The following is a 22,037-nucleotide window of genomic DNA, read 5'->3' as shown; positions in this document are numbered from 1 at the left end:
ATGCACATTTAATTCCTGAGCTCCCAATTATAGCAATATATAAGATAGACACATAAACCCCCCCATATATACATATGCATACATTAAACATACATGTAAATATCTCTTTGTCCAAAAACACTGTAAACCATGGGGAATAAGATTTCTGTGTAAATGATACCTTTTAAAAAGGAGGTAGAAGTTTGAAAAAGAGCCTCTGATCCACTGGAAGTAACTGACAAGCTATTTTGCTTGAATAATACATCAAGGTCTGAAGCTAAATTCATGCTGATTATTCATGTGGATGCTTCCCAGGGTGATGAAACCCTTCAAACTCTGAGATGTGCCATCTCAGTTGTGGTTGCCATGGGTATTATAATTTTACTAGGCAGGTGAAAATAGAATAGTCACCTCCAAAGACATCAAAGGCAAAGGAGTAAAGAGAGCTATGTCAGAAAAGTCTGGTCCTCTAGCCATCATGTACCTGCTTACATGGACATTTGTATTATCCATCTACCCACATAGAACATCATGTGTTCATGGGTAGAACTTTCTCTATAATGAGAAATTGTCACCCTGTCACTCTTGATAAACTGTGACTCCTGTAAGGACTGCCAATTCTAAATAGATAAATAAAATTTTTTTCCTGATATAGAAATCTTGTATTCAGAGATCTAGGGTCTGATCTTATTCAGATCTATTCAGATTTTCTGATCTGAACTGGTGTGTGATGGATCTCACTATGAAACTGTAGGGGTGCTGACCAACCACCTTCCATGTGTGTCCATGAAGCAGAAGCAGCACAGTATGACAAAGATAGCCTTTCAACACCTCCTCAGCATGACTGAAATGACTGTTGACTCAAATCTTTTGGTGCTGAGCTTTCCAGATTCCTTCTAGCACTCCTTATAAAGATTGTGATGGATAAAAATTTGGGCACTGTGGGAACATGCCACTGGTAAGCTTTCTGGGATCAAGAGTCTCTGTCTTAGGTCTTTGGTGGGTACACTTAGATCTGTTTATCATGGTTTGCATTGTTTCCTTATCTTTTCTTGAGGCCAGACATTTGTATTTATGACTGAAGAAATGTTAGGAATTATTTGTTTTTACATATGGGTTTCTCCAGAAGCTACATTACATTAATCAATGTGTCAATATGGTGTTCTTCAGATTGCATATATGTCATCTTTGAGTACCCAGTTACTTGAAATTATTTAAGAAACATCTTGCCCTTTTCTGAAATGCTGGAAACAAAAGGGTATTCCTAGTGAGACTCCAATGAATTTGCTGTACCACATGCTTCCCTGTTGCCAAGACACTCAAGAATGCATAGCTTTTGCAATTGCAAAATATTGAATATATAAGGTTATCTGGTCTGATATCCAGCTCAAAGCAAAACCAACTCTGAGGACAGTTCAGGTGGCTCCAGTTGTCCAGTACTTCATTTGGAGTATCTCCAAAGACATTCCAGCTGATTTGAGCAACCTGTTCTGACACTTGACCACCCTTACTGTGGCTTTTTTTTCTTGCATCTAATCTGAAATTCCCTCAATACAGATTTGTTCATGGCTTCTTATCCTTTTACTATGTACCTCTGAAAACAGTCCATCTCTATAAAAGTAATCAAAGTCATCAGTTACCTGATTTCTCCGTGTTCTTCTTTGTAAATCTGAAAGAACATAAAGGATAGTTATGTTTCTTCTGGTCTGCACCAAAGTTTGTCCTTGCCTCATCACAACCTATGCAATGACACTGCTGACAAGCGTTGGACTGAGTCTTAATGTGTCAGCTTCTGGGATCATGCGAGCCCTGTATCTCTAGGCGTCATTCTCTTCCAGTCTTTGGGTGAGTGGGGGGCCTTTATCTGCAATTGTCACTCTGTCTACATGTTTACTGTGTTCTGTTTTGGGCTACTCACTGCAAGAAAGGCATCTACGTGTTGGGGTGTGTCCAGAGAAGGACAATAAATCTGGTGAAAGGACTAGAGCACAAGTCTTATGGGAAATAGGGGTTGTTTGGCCAGACAAAAGAGAAAAGGTCGGAGAAGACGCTATTGCTATCTTTCTACCTGAAAGGAGATTGTATAGAGGAAGAGGTCAGTCTCAACATAATAAACTGAGAGGAAATTGCGTCACGTTGCACCAGAAGTTTAGCTTGGTTAACGAAAAATTTCTTCACTGAAAAGCCTGTCAAGCATTGAATCAGACTTCCCAGGAAAGTGACTGAGTCCCCAGCCCTGGAGGCATTTAATAACTGTGCAGATGAGGCACCCAGGAACGTGGTTTTGTAGTGGCCCTGGCAGAATGAGGTTAATGGTTGGACTTGATGATCTTAAAAATATTTTCCAATGTAAATAATTCTGTAAGTATATTTATTATGGAGTGAAAAGAAAAGTGTGTTCCTTTTCATAAATGAAACAAGTAGAAGGTAGAATAACACAAGTAGAAATAAGTACAGGAAATTTAATATGAACATGAATCTTTTTGCTTCTGAAAGCAAGATAATTTCTTGCCAAACTGCCTGGATGCCTGAGGAATTCAATTGCTTTTCACATCTGAAAGTTCATTTTATTCATTTCTCATTTTTAAACTTCCTTAAAAAAATTCTAACATGCTCAGTTTTAACTGAACATCTTCAGAACTATTATTAGCTCAATTTATTTTCTCAGCAGTGTTACCATAATTACTAAGCAGATGCAGCAAACCTGGTTTATAATCCTGTTATTTTCGGTAAATTAGGATTAGCTGGATGCAAAGAATACATACAACGGTTTAATTTCTTATTTTCATCAATGCTATCAGAATTTTATTTTGTATTAAAAAGCATAAAATTTCTAACATGTTTAACCCCACAAAGAATCTTGAAATTGCAACTTAATTTCATACATATCAAGTTCCAGATGTTTCCAGTCCACTTCTTCAAGGAAATATATATCCCACTTTCTGTAACTATTTGTCTTTAGAAAAAAATGGTGATTGGAAAATGGAGCTCCATTGACCTTTATTCAGTTTAAAAAAATGCTAAAAAAGTATATTTTGGTTCTAAAGCATAAGAAGGAATCTCAGCAGCTACAGGTGAGATGTTCCATACCAAGTATTCTCTGACATTCTTCCTGCATGGGGCACCACATAGGTAGAATTAAAAAGTCAAATTCAAAGAAGCTATTGTTTATCTCACTGAGATAGTCACATATTTTGTGGTATTACTGTCTACTTAATATAAGCTAGGATTTTGTTTGTTTGTTTTTGGGGTTTCTTCCTTTGTCAATGGTCTCATACAGTAAGTCAAAAAGTCCTGCCCCTGATTTTTTTAGGATTCTGGTCCAAAGCATCTAAATGGAATAAAATGTTCCCTCTTGAATTAATTTTGTACATGTAAGTGAAATAATAGAACATTATCTGCTGCTGGTCTCCATGAGATTCAGTGTAGCTGAGTCATAGCCAAAAATATTTAATAAAATGTGTTACCCTTTTTGTCAGCTACAGCAGAAAGCTTGCACACTCGCTTTTTGGGCCAGCCATTGTCTGTCCTTGTGTGGAGTTTGCTTCTCTTGTGGCAAGGCTGAGGCTCAGCAGCAAGTAGCATTCCTCGGAAGCAGTGTCATCCTTCAGGCAGTAGGGAGGCAGTGCAGCCACCCCTGCTGCACCTTTTCTAAGGGCAGTGAGTTTTGATAGCCATCAATCAGCTGTTTGTGAACTTTAAATGAGAAAAAGAGAGGAAGAAAGCCAGAAGTAGTGAAAAGACACAAGGCCTTATGGCATGAATGTCAAAGGACTGTTGATTAGCACTTAGACAGACAAGGTATTGTAACGGTAGAGGGGCAAATGTAATTTCTGATATACTGTGCAAATCAAAGCCTTCCAGTGACATGAAAAACAGACTAATATGAATAGTACACTGACAACTGCCTGGCTTTCCTGCTCCATCCATCCCTTCCCATCTTTATGTGTCAGAAGAAGCAGGAATTTTCTGAACAGGACTTTCTGAGCAAATAGGAATCCTCCCATTTCCTTAGGGGCAATTCAGGTCCCCTTAAAATTGCAGAATTCTAAAGTGGCTGCTAAGAGTACCCTTATTGTTCTGCAGCTTGTACTAAGAAAAAATTAAAACTGACTATTACGAGACATAGATTGAGATTTTTCAATAGTTTCAGCTACTGATAAGGACAAGTGAAAACCCAGGACACAAGCCTTTTGCAGAAAACACCCTTTCTTTTGATTGAATGCCTTTTGAAATTGCCCTCATTATGGTGCAAGGTAACATGCAGTGCGGTTGCCTCTCAAAGTGACCCTGCTAGAGATTGCCACTTGTGAGAAAATCCATTCAAAAGTGGAGGCTGGATTAAATTGTCTAGTAGGTCAAATGGCACTAGTTAGAGAAATGAAGAGAGGTGCTTCAGTCCAACAATTCTCTGGTAAGTTAAGCAACAATAACAAATTCCATGAATACAAATGCACAAAGAACAGAGATGAAAAACTGCAAGAGGCGGGTGAGAAAGATCTCCAAATTCTTCTTCCTTCCAGGCTCCACTGAGTAGAAGCAGCTCTTCAGTCCTTGAAGAATGATGAGATCTCAGAAAATAAACATGCCATGTAGTCTGGAAACACCTACTTTGAAACCTTTAAAAAGTTGCTTTCATCTGTGGTGTCCCTGGATTATCTCACTATTGTCAAGGCTGTACTGCAGCCCACAAGTAGAGTTTTTGAATCACCTGTCAACAGCAAAGTCTGGCTGGTACAGCAGGGGTGTCAAAAAGAAGCCCTGTTCTCTCTGATCTGTCAAAGCCCAGTGAAAGACTCGGTTCAATCCATGGGCAAGAAAAATATAGATGAAGAAAACGCAGGGCTCTAGCATTATTGACTTTAGTCACTCATGAATGGACAATCATTTTGGTGCGCCTCCACACTCTGCAGATACCAATTCATTCAACAATCAGCTTTCCCCTAAACACATGGCAGTTTTCCTCCTTGACCTGTGATGAGGACAAGGCACAGCACAGAGGCTATTTGCAGGAGTCACGCAGGTGAATAGGAAGGGGAGATACACTGGTTTGAAATCGGTTTCTTTTCTGGGGTTTCCTCTGACAACCTTCTGCTCATCATTTTCCATTTCAAAATACAAGGACCAATCAGTCACCTGTGTGCTTTTCTTTTTTGCTGAACAGTACTTGGAAGTCAACACTCACTGCAGGTTACTGAGTGAAACAAAAAATGGAAACAGTATGCTGCAGGTTATTTACAGATTGCTGCTGAGCAAATTTAATCACAGACCTCTGTAACTCCATCATCATTTCCCTTGATGAGAACATCACAGACTTAAATTTTGTAAAGGAGGTGGAAAATAGACTTAATACACACGTAACAGTAACAGACTATTCTGCTATGATGGGAAGTGGCACTGTACTAGGACCAATACATTTCATCAACTTTTGCATTGTAGTTGAGACTCTTAATGGCCATTAAAATTCCCCTGGCATTTCCCTGAGAAGGCAACCAAGGCCCCTCAATGAAGCTTTCATTTTTAGACCTATTGAGAGGACAGGAAACATCATAATAATCTTGGTTAGTTGCCTTCTTATGAATTCTTTTCATGTAAAAAACATTAAAAGAACAGCAATATATATGTTGGAGGTCGGTGCAAGTGCCTGTGTGTATCACGGATCAAGTTCAATGCAAGTGCCTGTGTGTGTTGTGGATCATAAAAAGGATTTAATTATGAAAATCAATTATCTGTGAGTTTCAGTGTACTTCCACTCATTTTGGAGCTGAAATTACCTTCAGGTTTGTATAATAACATCTTGTGATTCCATCTATGACAACTCCTTTTTAATGGAGAGAGGTAAATTAATAATGATCAGAAAATCTGGAAAACAAATGTACTGTGGCTGAGGACAACCATTGCAGGTTGCAGTTTGTGCTGGTAAAGGTCCCTGTATCTTTTTCAGTTTGCTGGTGTAATAAAGCACAACAGTAATTGGACTCAAACAACCTAATTTAGTCTTACTTTAATCTTTCAGTTAAATCTGAACAACGCTTTTAGAAATAAACATATCATTACTATTATCTCCTGTTCTTTGCTTTCAGAGTATCTCATCTTTCAAAACCCCACTGATGTTGCCCTGCCTATTGGGTTTGAGTGGCAAGTAGTAAAGGGGCTGCAGGTGAGATGCTGCCAGAACTTTCCCCCACATCCAGCAGAGCTGACACCAGCCGGCTCCAAGGTGGACCCACCACCAGCCCATCAGTCACAGAGGATGTGGTTCTGGGACAATGCATTTAAATAGGTGGAGAAAACCTGCAGTGGAGCAGCAGCCAGAGAGAGGAGGGAGAATGTATGAGAGAAACTGCCCTGCAGACACCCAGATTGGTGGAGAAGAAGCGGGAGAAAGCTCTCCATGTGCCAGAGCAGAGATTCCCCTGCGGCCTGGCTTGAAGATCAGCATTAGGCAGGCTGTCTCTCTGCAGCTCATGGATGTCCACAGTAGAGCACAAATCCACCTGCAGCCCATGGAGGACTTCAGGTGAAAGCAGGTGGCTGCCTGAAGAGGGCTCTGACTTTGTATAGAGAGGAGCTGACAGGACCTGTGGACTATGGAGAGAGGAGCACAGGTTTGCTGGTGAAACTTGTGACCCCTTAGAGAGACTCATGCTGGAGCAGTCTGTTCCTGAAGGACTGCATTCCACGGACAGGTCTCATGCTGGAGCAGTTAATGAAGACCTCCAGCCCATGTGAAGGAGGACTGTCTCCTGTGGCAGGAACTGCATGCTGGAGCAGGGCAAGAAAAAGAAGGAGCAACAGAGACAGTGTATGATGATCTGACTACAACCCTTATTTCCCATCCTCTTGCTGTGCTGTTGGAGGGTGGGATGTAGAGAAAATCATGAGTAAAATTGAGTCCACAAGGAAGGGACAAATGGGGAGAAGGTGTTTTAACATTTGGTTATATTTCCTATTTTCCTACTCTATTTTTTTTTTTTTTTTTTTTGTAATAAAGAAACTAACTTCTCTGAGTCAACTCTCTTTTTCCAGCGACAGTAATTGGTGAGATATCTCTCCCTGTCCTTTCCTTGACTCATAAGCCTTGAGTTGTATTTTCTCTGCCTTGCCCCATGGAGGAGAGGAAGAATAGAGTTGCTTTGATGGGCAGCTGGCATCCAGCCAGAGTCAGCTCACAATTCTGTACTTCTGTGAACAGTTTTGGTTTTCTAGGTATTTCTACCTAAAACTACATACCATTATATTACATTGCATTATATTTCTAGGTATTTCTACCTAAAACTACATACCATTATATTTCATTGCATTTAAAGCTATTAGACCTCTGGAGATCATCTAGGCCAACTGCCCTGCTGAGACAGGATCACCTAGAGCAGGTTATACAGGAGAGTGTCCAGTCTGTGCTTTTCCAGGCCTTTGTCTCCTATTACTATCTGTATTTGTCTTCTCTCTTCCTTGTTTCTATACATCTCCCCAAGCTTGCAACACATTATAATTTAAGCCAAAAGAGCCTTTTGTGGCTTTCATACCTTGGGTTTTCTATTAACCTTTCATATTCTGATTTCCCTCAGTATTTTTATCTGCTTACCCAAAGGACAAATCCTGTAGGCTTCAACAGAAAAGCAAACATTTCCATAGGTTTTCAGGCAAGAAACTCACCTTTGAGGATAATTATTTAGGCTCAGGTAACTAATCTGTTAGACTCCAGGTACACTGTAGGATTTTTTTAAAATTTTATTGTACTCATTAGAGCCCTCAGTGCAGAAATTGCCTGAACTGATGGAGTGGAAGTTTCAGTAATTGTTCTGTGGAATTTTGTCTCCTTTCAGTTCATGACTACTGAAAATGGCCATCACAACCCACCACATTTCAGACAATTTGGTCATTACCAGGTGAAGTTTCTGCTGTGTTGTTATTAAAGACTAGCATAGCTGTCAAAAGTGCTTATACTTTTTTTCTTCTCTGATGTTAAAATAAGACCAACTATCAGTCTGTCAGCTTATGCGAAAACCAGAATAAAACCTAATCTGGAAAACTCCACATATAGCTTCCTAAGTGTCAGCCATGTGAGTGTGATGACTAATTTCTAAGAAAGGGCCTCTGATGTCCAGTGTGACTTATTGCGGCATGTGTTAATAAGAATGGTGACTGAAAAGTTGTACCAAATGTGAACCTGAAAGAATAATTGTGGGCTAAAAATGTCTTCTTCCAGTAAATTATATTGCATTAGAAAATTATGTTAGTTTAGGCATCCAGTGTGTTTCCTTTCAATTTGATTTTCATATTTTGTTTTGGTGTCATAGCTCTCAAACTTTACATCACAAGTACTATTAAATATGGGCAAAAAAAGAATTCTCTAAAAAGGTTTCAAATATTTTAGGTCCAACTATTTCATTTCTCCAGATCACTTCAGCAAGATTTAACCAGTGCTATCTCTACATGTAAATAAAAGAAAGAAATGAAGCTTTGAATTAAAAAACAGTTTTGTGTTGTTGGTGTTGCTGCTTTGTAGCTTCCTTTCTGTCTAATTCTCTGTCTACTACAAAGAATTTCAGGTAACAGTAGGATACCATATCCATCAGGAAATAGATAAAGGCTTTGAAGTGGCTTAATGTACATCTGGCAGTAGTATCAGGTATCTAACTTATTGACAGATACTGTACTTGGCACATGACACCGTGATTATCCACTTAAATAAGGCAGCAGGCTCAACTTGGTAAGATTCCTCCAATGTTACCCTTATAGAGCACTGATTTGCATGAAGTCTTGCTATAGGGGCACCTTTTTTGTCATTTTGGGTTACATTATTTTGAGCTTGTCCTTCTGCATTTTTGGCATGCATTTCAGTGAGTGTACTGCTGTGTGTAGGGAGTTCTTTAGGGAAGAACACCCTGCTTGCTCATGTCAGAAGGTGAGGAGTCCCATTAGTGATGGGTATGTGAAATGCTTACATCAATCCAGCTACCATTTTGGGTAGTGCTGGATAGCAGAAATCCTTTCTTACTGGAACATCAGGATTTCAGATTTTCCATGTTAAGAACAAAACCTGACAACTGTCCCTGAAGATATCAGAGATATCAGTCTCATCTTTGACACCCATAGCAATCAATGGTTATTTACTTCAGCTAAATATGTGCTTGTGCTGGTTGTGCACTAGCAATCTTTTTTGCCAATTTCTGAATTTTCTTCAGCAACAAATTGAAGCCAGTATCAAACTTTGCAGTAACGAGGATTCTCCAACTGCACCTTCAATACCCTCATAGCACTTAAAGGCCAAGGCCATCCTAGCCTATAAAATGTCCTTAAGCATTTATTTCCACATTCCCTTTCTCTTAATATTCCCAGAGATACTAAGGTAACAGGCTTGATAGCAGAAGCACCGGAGTGAGCTTGAGCTAATTGATCTACAGAAGATACTTAGGACTCCAATGGACCATGAGCTGTGGTCTTGTACATTACTAACAGACTGACAATTCCACACTAAGGGATCTGAAAGGTTTTGTCAAGCTAAATTTAGTAATTTTTATGGGTAAAATCTGTAAGTCTTGCAGTGCTTCAGTTTATCAGCTGATTCTGAAAATTCACTCAGCTAAAAAAAGTGCCATTCTGTTCAATTAGAATAAAATAGAGGATTATAATTGTAAAGGTGTTTGTTTCGTTGCCTGTTTTTTTAGAGAGAGAATTCCAGCTATGTGCAATCAGGGAACCCAGAGGGGTTATTTTATTTTTATGCAGGAACAAATAGAGAGAGAATCCAGAATCACTACCATAAGAAGGAATAAAATGCTATTTATATACTAAATATTGCCTCTTTGGAAGGCCTACTTTACAATAGAGACTATCTACTTTTAGATATCAAAGTGAGTTTTAGTAAATAAATGGCTGAAAAGCTACTTTAAAAAAGTGATAGATCTGGCCATAACAGTTTTAAGATGAGAAAATATAATAATTTTGTTGCTATGTGTACCTAGGAAAGAGAAAAGCCCTTTTTTTCATGCCCTACCTCAATAATATGATGTATTAAGGCTCATTTTATCTCCTAGTATTTGCTAGATGTATTAGATGGGTAATTTCTTGATAAACAGGTAATAAAAGAAACCTATGTAGAAAGAAGTGTCTTTTCCTTTTTCTTGCTATGTCTCCATGGTATTATGTATCTTATTTATATTTTTTCTATTGCTGTAGAAAAATGTAAACTTACGAAGGGATTCTATCAATCTATGTAAAGCAGTTTCCCATCCTGACTTCCAATGACAGTCAGTTCCTCATTTTCTGCAATCCATAAATGAGGAGTTACCTTACCCATCACCTGGAACCCATATGCACCAGAAAAATTCCTAAAAGTCAGCCAATCTCTGGAAGATGATATTTAATACATATTTAAAATACATACATATTTTAATACATACGTACATATTTAACTGACATAAAATGTGTGATTGTGTTTTTTTTTTCTTGCAAGCAGTGCCTGTGTGTAAAAAAAGTGTAGTTACTGTATTTTAAAAACAACAAAAATTTGACATGATTAGATAAAACAGAACAAGGGTATAATTTTTATTCTAGTAGGCCTAACTGTTATTAATATAGTAGGATGAAAATTTATTTACTTGCATTTTCTTAAAAACCAGGGTTCCTATGAAAATGTAGTTCAACTTGGTGTGTTGCTAATCAGTTTTTTTGTTGGCCTAAGCTGAGAATCCTCCCTGGAATTTTGTACTATTGTATACCATTACTGATTATTCTTTAACTCTGTGCTGGAGAACTTATGCATTGAAATTTCACCGAGAGTTACTTCACAATCATGTCAGTTCATTAAGGTATAGCTTTGGGGTTACTGTACAGATGGTAAGATCAAAGTCAGTCTCAAAATACATCTCAGTATATACCAGCTCCATAAAGGTGATTTTAAAATATTTTCATTGAAACACAGTTCAAAGGTAGCCTTAGAGAGTATTATATCCAGCTGCTTAATATTAGCTCCAAAGGTAATATTTCTCTACAAATTTATTTGCCTTTCTCTCTGTCATCTCTCTCTCCATCTGCTATAAAACAGGGCTTGCTCTGTTTTTGGTGCCAGTTACAAGTGAATGACAATACTTCCACCAGGAGTGGTACCTCCTTCCTTTTTCTCTGAGGACAGGTTGGCCTCACCTGCATTTGCATTCAAAGCAATCCCTGCCTCATGTTGTCACACCTGGAAGTTATTTGGGAAGTGAAGATTTGTGAAGCTGCAGGGAGGTGCCAACCATTAAATAGTAGTGATAGATTTTCTTCTTTAGCAGTAGCTTAAGTACCCAGGTAGGATCATTGTTGATGCTGCTGACTCTGCTATCTCTCCAGTGGTACAAAAAAGTTGAGATTCAAGCACATTGTCTATAAAACAAACTGTGAGCCTGATTTCCAAATGCCAGGTTCTATTTTACATCCACTTTGCAATGTGGCACATACAGGAATCATGTTCATTTATAAGATTAGATTTGTGTTCGGTTTACATTTCTTTTTATCACTGCTATCTTTTTATGCATATCGGTTACTTTGTGGGTCATGAAATTTGGTGGAAATTAAATGTAACATGTTAGTCAGGGAGAAAAGGTGAACCAAAATTCTTTCCGACAAGTTTATACTACTTGAAAATGTGCATAGCAAGATTTTCAATTATTGTTCATTGCAAAGGAGATAGGCAAGGTAGCATTTCAAAAGCTAAGGAAGTATTTCAAGTACATTAGGTTATAATGACAACTACTTTTAATACTAGAGCTTTTGAAATTAATCAGTGAGCTAAAATTTAGCAATTTTAGTAGAGGTATGAAAAAGTGGATATCACCAGAAGAATATAATAAAAGATCCAGTAACTGTGGTCCACATGGAGTCTTTATGCAAGAAAGAATCTGAAATGACTACAGTAAGTTTTGACTAAGAACTGCCAGATTTGATCTACAGGCAGCAGTAACTTTCAGTGAGTAACACAAACCTCAGCTTGTGGCTTGAAAATATGTTTATCTATGTTTTGACTACTTTGCAGGTATGTGCAGGTGTACAGCAGTGGATCTTGGAAACAGCAGGCAAATAGATACATATTAAAAATATGGACATTTTTCATGAAGTAAGAGGCTGTATTCTCACTTTCTTTCAATAATAGGTATCTTCAGCCTTTACTGATATTTCATTGACAGACAAGTATCCTCAAGTCAAAGCACACATTTTACAAAGGAAATTAAAGACAGATTCAAGATACATGGAACCTCATTCTTCCTTTTTCTTACTTGTGGGAGATTTTAATCCAATTTGCAATAACAACTGTCTGATTTCCTAGAACAAGTCACTCTTCTTCTAATTTTCTCAGAAATAAAGAATCAGGTCTATTTTCTTTTTAGATAAACACATGCACATGTGCAAGTCTGAAGTAGACACGATGAGATATCATCATATAAAATAAATGAAAATGCTGCAGATGAAAGATCTTCATCAGAAATAAAAAAAGTGTGTTACGTATTAGGAAAAGTAATAAATTGGAATGGCAAATTAGCAATTCTATTTGAGACATGTAGGTTTTGTGGGTTTTTTTGGGTGAAGGAATAAAGACAAACTGACAAACTCCACTGATGTTAATAGAGAGCTTGTGAACAAGTGAAGAAACTTAAAGAAAAATGTTGGATGAGATTTTGGTCCTCCTGCTATGATTTGCTCTACAATGAATTTGCACAAGTTCTGCATACAGTATAGAGTATTTATACAATTAAACAACTCTGATATAATTAAACAACTATGATATAATTGCCTTTCAAGTATTTCAGATTGGTGTTTACATTTCTATTGACCTGTTGGTCTTGATGTTTCATTTTGTGTTTTAATATATGTGAAATAAAAGATCTAAAGTAATTCCATAATGGGAAATTTGTGTCTGTAACAAGAGAATTCATAGATATAACATATCATGACTTTACCTATAATTGATTTTTTAAACATATTTTTTTATTGTAAGCATAACCTGAAAGGGCTAAAAGGACCTAGAGGAAAAAACCCCAACCATTTTCAGGAGGAGATTTAAAAATTGCTACTGGAAGTCAGCTTGCCAACTCCTATACACCTTCACAGGTGTATAGGTCTTTTGAGTATTTTCCCATAAACTTGAAGTCTTGAGGTCTTCAGGTCTTTTGAGTATTTTCCCATAAACTTGAAGTTTGGGCAAGTCTAGAGCTAAAAATATGTAAAGTGTATTGTGCAATGAACCAGTCTGTGGAATGAATGGCCACAAACAAGAGGCTGCAGTTGCTAAATTATTTCATTAGTAAAAAGAAAGAAATGGTGACATCTAATAAATTTAAAAATTTCACTGGTTCAGAGCCATGTATTATACCAAATACCTGATCTCAATTACTTATGTTGATATTCATCACTAGGAGTAAATATATTAAGGATGAAAAACAAATGGCTATTTTATGAAGGAAATAAAATATATTCAAGGATTAATAAGGATGATAAGGTTGTAAGAGAAAGAGTAAAAATATTTAATTGATGTGTGGAATGAAGTCTAATGTTAACATGGTTAGAGTCCCTTGACAAACTACTGTAAATTATTTCTCTCCTTGTACCACCAGCTGTTTATGAGGTCAACACTGGGAACCGTGCTCTTTGTGCTGTTACTCTTCAATGTAGTGAGTCTTGAATGCCACACATCTAGGAATAGAATTTAAAAAAAATCCTTGACGATAGCCAAAATGTCCTTTTCCTAAGTATTCTACTCTTGTGAATACACAAAGAAAATATGTATTTTTTACTTGCAAATTGCTTCAGCAATGTAGCCAAGCTATATATGTATGAGCATGCCCTGTTATGTTTTGCTGTTCATTCTGTTGTTATATACTTGACAAAGGAAGAGATTGCAAATTGCAGTCCTCTAGGTGATCTGAGAGAAATCAACTCTGAATACAACCTAAAATACAAGTTAGAGTCACACCTAAAATTTATAATAAAAGCTTCAAGTGCAGTTCAGAGGAAGAGTATTTTTAATAAATTTCTCAGACTAAATGAATTATGCAGTGCACACCTGCCTCTCAGGATTAATTCTCATGTTAGAGTGAGCTTGGAAAATTGTTATTTCTTGACCTAAAAGGAGGTTAAAACACTTTCACTGGAAATCGATTCACTTTAAAGTATTTAGCACTGTTCATATTTTGTAGAAGTATCCATGACAAGGTTAGTTTCAATTGATACTTTATATAGCAGTTGTGGAAACCCATCATACACAAAAAGTATTGTGAATGAGTGCTTTAAAAGATAGATAATTTCATTATTCTTCTCCTGAAATGCTTACTGAAAGAAGAGCAGAGAAATACAGATGTTCCTTATGTCTTGTGCTGGTGTACATGGCTATTTCATATACTGAATGAAAGGGGCTGTTAAAAAAAAAATCTCTTGTTAACCTTGTTCTTTACATAAACATGACCTTCAACATCCTCAAATAGTGCTGCATGCTGCAAAACATCTTAATTCTTTATGCTATGCTTCCAACTGAAATAATGTTTGTGTATCAGTGATAAGTCTCAAACTCAGAATAAAGATTGGGGAAAATTGATAAAAAAATTTGGCTAGTCCTCTGCTTGAGCCAGGGACACTAAACTTTCAACATTCTTGACAAATACTTGCCTAACCTTAACCTCCACTGAACAAAAAGACCATTTGTGTAGTGGCATTATTGATAGTATTATTCAAAGGTGTACAGAGAAAATTAACCGTCACAAGTAGATGCAGAAATGGATTACATAAATCCTCTGCAATGATGCATCTTACTTACAGAAGGTGAAACACAAGCTCAATTACACCCCCACAGCAGTACACTTGACAAAAAGAAGCAAGCATTACTATTTTATGGGGAGAGTAAAGGTAAAGAAAAAAGGGCCCTGACATACAAATTTTGTTCATGTCACAAACAGTCCTAATGCCTTTCTGTTCCCATGGCTATGTGTACATGAATTAACATTTCAACAGAATACAAAAGGATCAAAATTGGACTAATTTTCTCAGAGAAGCTATGGAGTCTGGCTTTGGCCATTTTCAAGCCTTTACTTGAGCAGGGCAAAGCTCTGAAAAGCCCAGTCTTGATTCATTACTGAATCTAGTCTGGACAGGTGGTAGAGTTTAAAGGCCTCTCTTCCCATTTGAGTGATTACTTCATCAGGAGACTGTTGGAGCTTGTACTGAGACGCTGGCATCTGTGCTGAGTGCTGTTTGGAGATTTTACTTCAGATTTTCTTTAGTGCTGTCTGCTGGACCAAATTTTGCTAGCAGAGATATGTTTGAGGCTGTGTAATGCTCAGTTACAGCCCTGAAGCCCTATAGGAGGCTGGTTGCATTTAATGAATACCCATATCACAGGATCAGTGCTAGGGTCCTCCAAAAGGAAAAATTTTCACATATATCACAAGTTAAACAGTATGCAGTCACTAGCTGCATAAAGAGATTTATTTCAGAATATCATTTATCTTTTGAAACAAAGTACTATAGTAGACACAAACCATATTTATGAAAATAAATTTGAAAATTTGGCACGTAGTACCCCAGTGATCTTAGGCTGTTTTCCTCACTCTTCCAGAAGTGATCTTGTGAAAGACTTCCTCTCAGCCTAAGGAGTACTCTGTGATAGGAGGTAGACTTGTTGAAAGGACAAGTGGTTTACTAAACTCTGGGTTTCATGCAGTAACAAGGTTTAACTGGTAAATTATGTAATGGTTATAACCCAGTTTTAGTTGGGAGTTTATTGAGGTGTTTTTGTTATTATTTGTTATCAAGAAGAGAGGGAAGAACAAAATTATATTATGGAACTCTACTTTGTCACGTGAAACTACACTTTACCTGTTTTTCCATTTGGACTTGTAATTTTCTTGTCTTTCTTCCTCAGCCACTGATCACTGACTGACAGGAAAATTTTTGTTACTCCAGCATCACTTAAATAATTTTCTGAACACTTAGAAATGAAGTGATAGTCATCCATTCCTCTCATATACTGCTGAAATATTGGAGACATAATCAAGTATAAAAGAGAAAAAGTTTTTCCTACACCAGGAAAAGAGCTAGGAAGTTCTTTCCTACAAACAGTCTTGCTTTGAAATCTAGAGGAAGAAAGGCAGAGACAGTTGTTTGAACTTCCCCTCAGTAGTGAGTGATCGTATACAGCAGCAGTGATTTGAGAATATCTTGTACTAGAAAAGTCTTGCAGCAAGATAATCCTGCATCTGCTCTTTGAAATTCAGCTCAACTATTTTTATCTTTCCCTTGTGTTCCCATTCAAGTTTTTTAGTATGAGGCAGTTTCTAACTTTAGGTGGCTACATTGCAGTCATTTAAACTGGCCTCTTGTCTGACATAAATTAACAAAATTCAAGTATGAATTTCTGTGGCAGAACTAGAGACACCAAAAGACTCCACGTTTGCCCTAAAGCTTTTCATTACTAAGGTAATTACATTACATTACATTCGTTACATTACATTTTAAGGATAAGAAAAAAAAGAATACAAGGAAGAGATGTATTGAGGTGGAAAGAGGTCTAAGGTGCCAGAGAAATTAAAGCCATACCTTCCACCTGATGGTTCTAAATCAAATGTATTACTCCAATGAGAAGGCAAGTTTCAGAAATCTACAAAACGTAGTCAAGTCTCAGTGGAGCTCTATTTTTGCACATGAGCCTGAATAGTATAAATACATGTCAGTCTATGCAGGGAACAAAAAAAAATTCAATAGCAATATGTGCAGTGGTCGATTGACCCCAGTTCAATGAGAGGAGCCCACTGAAGTGTGTCTAACTCTACTCTCCTCCACTGGACATGGGAGAGAAAATATAATGGAAGTCTTGTGGACTGAGATAAAGGCAGGGAGAGATCACTCAGCAATTGCTGTCATGGGCAAAACAGACCTGGGGAAATTAGTTTACTGTTAATCAACTTAGAGCCGGGTAATGACAAAACCAAATTTTAAAATACCTCCCTCCCATCTCTTACTCCTTCCTGGGCTCAACTTCAACTCCTGGATTCTACAACTCTTCTCCACCAACACCACATGTGAGAAAATGGGGGCTGTGGTCAGTTTTATCCCCTTTTTCAAATATGCGATCCCAGAGGTACTGCCATTGTCACGGATGGGCTGAGTCTTGGCCACTGGTGGGTCCATCTTGGAGCCAGTTGGCATTGGCTCTGTCAGATATGGGCAAAGCTTCTGTCAGCTATTTACAGCAGCTATCTCTAAAGCACCCCTTCTTTTTAAACCTTGCCATGCATACCCAATACACTTAATTGGACCATGTGGCCTGTATTCAGAAAGAAAGGAGAATATGTCATAATATAAAGAATGGGTTCCTGTTCCCTGTTCCATGTCTTAAAAGGTGTATTTACCCAGCCAAACCACATTAGATTGCCTCTGAAAGTAATTAGAAAAAAGCAAATCATTAGTCTGCCTAGAGTGATTTCTCACAAACAGCATTTGTTTTGCAAAATCCTTTCTTCTTTTGAAGGACAATTTGGTTTTAATATTTCCTTGTGTACCACCTTTGGAAGCAGTGTTGTATTGATAGACATGTCCAGAGACATATAGGCCCACTTTTATTTTTCCATAAAGCAGGCAGTACTTTAGACTTAATTTTTTGTTATGGCAAATTATAACTTTCCAGAAAATCTTCTTTTTCTTTGTAAATAATGAGTGCTAGACGGTGGCAACATTGTCATATGAAGAGAGGTATTGGTAATTCGAATGGCTCACAGGTAGCTTCCAAAAAAAAGATTTCGTAATAAACGTAATGATTTCGTAATAACAGGTAGCTTCCAAAAAAAAGATTTTGTAATAAATGTAATGATTTTGAGTCATTACGAGGCTGTTTGAAAGCTGATCTATTTTTCTCCCAATCTAAAAGAGCCATAATAAGATTCTTCTTTGGTCCCCTGTTCCAAGATTATTAGTCTTCCAAGTTGCTTGACAATTTGAGTATTTTATTATGAAGTTTAGGTGTTTCAGTATTTCCCTAAACACTGTCAAACACAGAAAGAGAAGACAAGATTCAGCACTGGGGAGTGCTTCTGAGGAGCTGGCTCAAAGGTCTTTTTCCAACACAGAGTAACAATCTAACCTTGTGCTTCTTAATGCATCTATAACTTCAGTGGGATGTATACATTCCTGAAATATGCAAGTATTGAAGATCCATGATGAACTGGATCCTAACTGATGAATCATAAATTAATGATGACATTTTTAGTCTTTTTGAACAACAACTTTGTGGTATTGATCGCTTAAGATATTTGTTTCTATCCCATAAAACGTATAACATCTGTTCCGTGAGTAGTCACAAATGGTCTGGGTCAACCATCTCATTCTTGATGACTTAGAGTGCAATTACTGTTTAAAGGATCTGGGAAATTTAGCTCCTTAACAAATGTCTTCAAAGAGATTAATTCTCTTTTAATTTGTTCCGTATAACTTGTGACTAGAGAAAGCATGGAATATGTTCAAAACCTTTGGGAAGCATTGAACAGTATACACATAATACCAGCAGCTTTGGAAGGTACTTAAAATTACCAGCAAGGACACATAATTATTTTTAATAGCCATTGGATTAAAATACCATGTTATATTTGAGATATGGTTTTGATTGAATTTACTCTAGTTTTAATGGCTCTTCCCTCAGTTGATTTATTACCAACATAGACTCACAGACATGAAAGAAGGAATCAAATTCTTAATGATGACTTAATGTTGTGGCTGCTGTTTTCTACGGGAAGCATAAAGACATATTATTTCCAGAGTTGATGTGTTAATAGGCTTTGAACTTAATACCGCTTAGATGCAGTTTTAATTGTCAACTTAGGAATACAGGTGAGTCTAAAAAAAATCAGTATAAGGAAAATTATAGATGTATTCTTCCTTCTAACCAAGAATATATAAGAAACCCAAAAGCTAATTGGGATTATGGTGTAAAATATTTTTATTTTTTAAGTGGTCTATTATTTTACTTGCTTTTATTCTTGTAAACAATAGCTGAATCTTTTGATCCTCATTTTTGATCCTCTAAACAAGTGTTTTGAAACAAAGATGTATTAAATGGTTTTCCTTCAAAAGATAGTTTTAAGTGCTCCACACAATACCTTACCATGGGAAAATTAAATTCCCTGGACAGTACAGGGAAATTACTTTCTCATGTCTATCCCAGACTTTTTGCAGGTTTTGGAAATGTTGACTATCTGAAGCTAGTTGCTGTACTAACATTCAAGCAAAATATTTTAAAAGCACATAAAGAATTCAGGGGCTTTCCTCGAAACTTTAAAATATGAGGCACTAACCAGATTTTTCTCATAGACTATTGACAAGATTTAGATTCTGAATTCCTCTGTATGAACAGAAAAAGAAGCCACGTTTATGTCCAGACAAAAATGGTGAATATGTGGGGGCAGCCTTGCTCTGGACTGGGTCTCTAGCAGCAGTGAGGTTGGGGCCAGAGCAGAGCAATTGTCTGTGCCTTGGGTAGCCTTGGTGGTGCGCTCCAAGAGGAAACACACTATGTCCCTCCTAGCTTCCAACTTTGCCTCCGTGCCATCAGTGCCTGCCGGCTCACTTCCCTTGCCAGTGGTTTAGCAGAGAGACTACATTGAGAGTCTGTGGTTTGGATGGTGACTTTAAGCTGATGGAAGCATTTCTGCTCAGGGTTATGCCAGTACCTGTGTGTGACTCCTGGTGGTTGTATAACTGGACACAAGATTTACTCTGTGTATCAGTGCCTGCTGTTGGAAAAGAAAGATTTGTCCAGGGTTCTCTGTCAACGCAGGCTCTCAGATACAGTTCCCATTCCTCCAGTGCTTCCTCCTGAGGCCCAAGTGCGCTGGGCTTGAATGGGAGCCTGTTTCAGGGCTGCCGCCAGGAAACCTGGGAGTCTTGGGGAGTGGAGCTTCCTTTGACTGACAGGGATCCAGCCAAGGTGTGCACATGGGCAGGTGAGTTCCAGAACAGCAGAGCAAGCCCTGTCTACCTTCCCAGCACAGCTGTGGGAGCTTGGACTAGCAGAGTTGGGCTGCTCTTGCAGATGAGTGAGAAGGAAAGGCTATGTCAGGTGAGACTGGAGAAGGAGCAGGGATGCCTGGGTGCAGGGGTACCAGTGGGAGGACCCATCAGGGCTGGGGCTGTCAACACAGCCAGCATCACCAGGCCAAGCACAGGTCTTTTGGGCCATGTGCAGCCTCACAGCCCTGTGCTGGCACATAGAAGTGGCAGGCAGGGAGTGCACCAGGGGAAGGTTGTCCTTTGCAGAAAGCTGACCAAAGTTGCTATCCTGATTGCAGCAAATGAACAAGTTTCTCAAGCATGTGAAACTGATGCTCAACAAACTAATTCTGCACCCCAGGAAATTCTCCCCCCATGAATTTCCAGCCCTGCGGAGAAATCCTTGGGTAAGTATTCCTTGCGATGGGTAGCTCTTTGGTTTTGGGATGAAACCAGCTCCTGGAAATCATCCGGGTGTTTATTGTACGGAAGAGCAGGCAAAGTGCCAAGCTCAATGCGCCGCTGCAGCTGCACAGCCAGCCAGCTCCCCATGCTCAGCAGGCAGGCTCCAGAGAGGCACAGGGGCCTGCTGGCAGGAGCCGCCTGAGAGCCCCACAGCTGTGCCCTGCCACCACAATTGCCACAGGTCCACCTCTGCCAGCAGAAGGGACGTTGCTCTGTGGTTTCTTGTGCTGCTGTGAGTGTCCTCCTCTCTGGAGGAGTGCTGGGCCTCCTCTCTGACCCTGCTCCCCTGGCTGTACACGGTACAGAAGCAGCACAACGGAGCAATGCTGACCACATCAGTATTGAATAGAGGGCAAGGATCAGCTCCCTCGGCCTGTATGCCATGTCTCCTATTGTGGGACACAATTACTCTTGTTTAACAAAGGGGTACATTTTGGTAACCAAAGGGGTACATTCCTGTATCTTTTCCTGCTACAGAAATAGTTTAAATTAGTTTTTGAAGGAAGGAATTTAACATTCACAATTTTTAATCTTCTTACTTCTGCCTTATGCCATTCTATTCCATCATACAAGCATATGAGAATTGAAGCTTTAATGTTGAAATCAAATGAAGCACATCAAAATTAGAGGTATTTTTGCTAAGGTGAATGGGTTTGTAATGTAGTGCACTCTGAAAATCTCTAAGGCATGTGCTACATTTGCCTAAAGGATGAGACACACCTCCTTTCAATGATACTTCATTATGATGCTGCCAGTTATCTTAGATGCGGTAGTTGGGACTAGATTTCCCATGAAAAATTGTGTTTCATTTAAAAATAGGGCTTGTTTTTAATCCACTTACCAAGTGCATATAACTACACTATTGATTTTTAAGGACACTTTTGCTGCTAAAAAAAATTTAGGAAGCCAACGTAAAACCAAAAGTTTTCTTTTTGTTTCATAAATTTTAACTGAAAACATGGGAAAAGAGGAAAATTGAGAAGGACCTGTTACTTAATTTTAGAAATCTTAGCTTAAATGTGCTTAGGGAAACATTTCAGGAGCATAAATGTCTGAAATAGGAACATACAAAATATGTCATAGATTCTTACCACATTACAATCAAGGACAATTTTAACAGAGGCGTGCTCCAAAAGGGACAGAAAAAGGATACTCCAGTTATTTTAATTGAACATATCTATTTTCAGATTTATTTATCTTTCCATGAGAAGTGGATGTTTCAGGCAGGCACTAGTTTCTCCATTTTTGTGTCTATCCAAAGAGTTGGCAGGCAGGCACTAGTTTCTTCATTTTTGCATCTGTCCAAAGAGTTGGCATTGTATTCTATTTTTCAATTTTATGATCTTGTCTTAGGGGTCTGGGGGTTTAGAATTTAGACAAATAATTCATCTCTTCCTTTGTAAATGGTTCATGGATGTAAAACTGATGATTATGCTCTGTTAGAAGGCAATGTGTTTCAAAATAAATGTTTTAAGAAAAGCATCAGTTATAGTATGTTGCTCAAACTACTTACATAATTATAGACTGTCAGTTGTATTAAGATTTCTATTTATATGATTGATTTAAACTTACATTTTTGTGTG

The sequence above is a fragment of the Ammospiza caudacuta genome, chromosome Z, assembly GCF_027887145.1.
Source record: "Ammospiza caudacuta isolate bAmmCau1 chromosome Z, bAmmCau1.pri, whole genome shotgun sequence".
NCBI lineage: Eukaryota > Metazoa > Chordata > Aves > Passeriformes > Passerellidae > Ammospiza > Ammospiza caudacuta.
The sequence above is the reverse complement of the archived record's forward strand: the minus strand, read 5'-3'. Positions refer to the sequence as shown.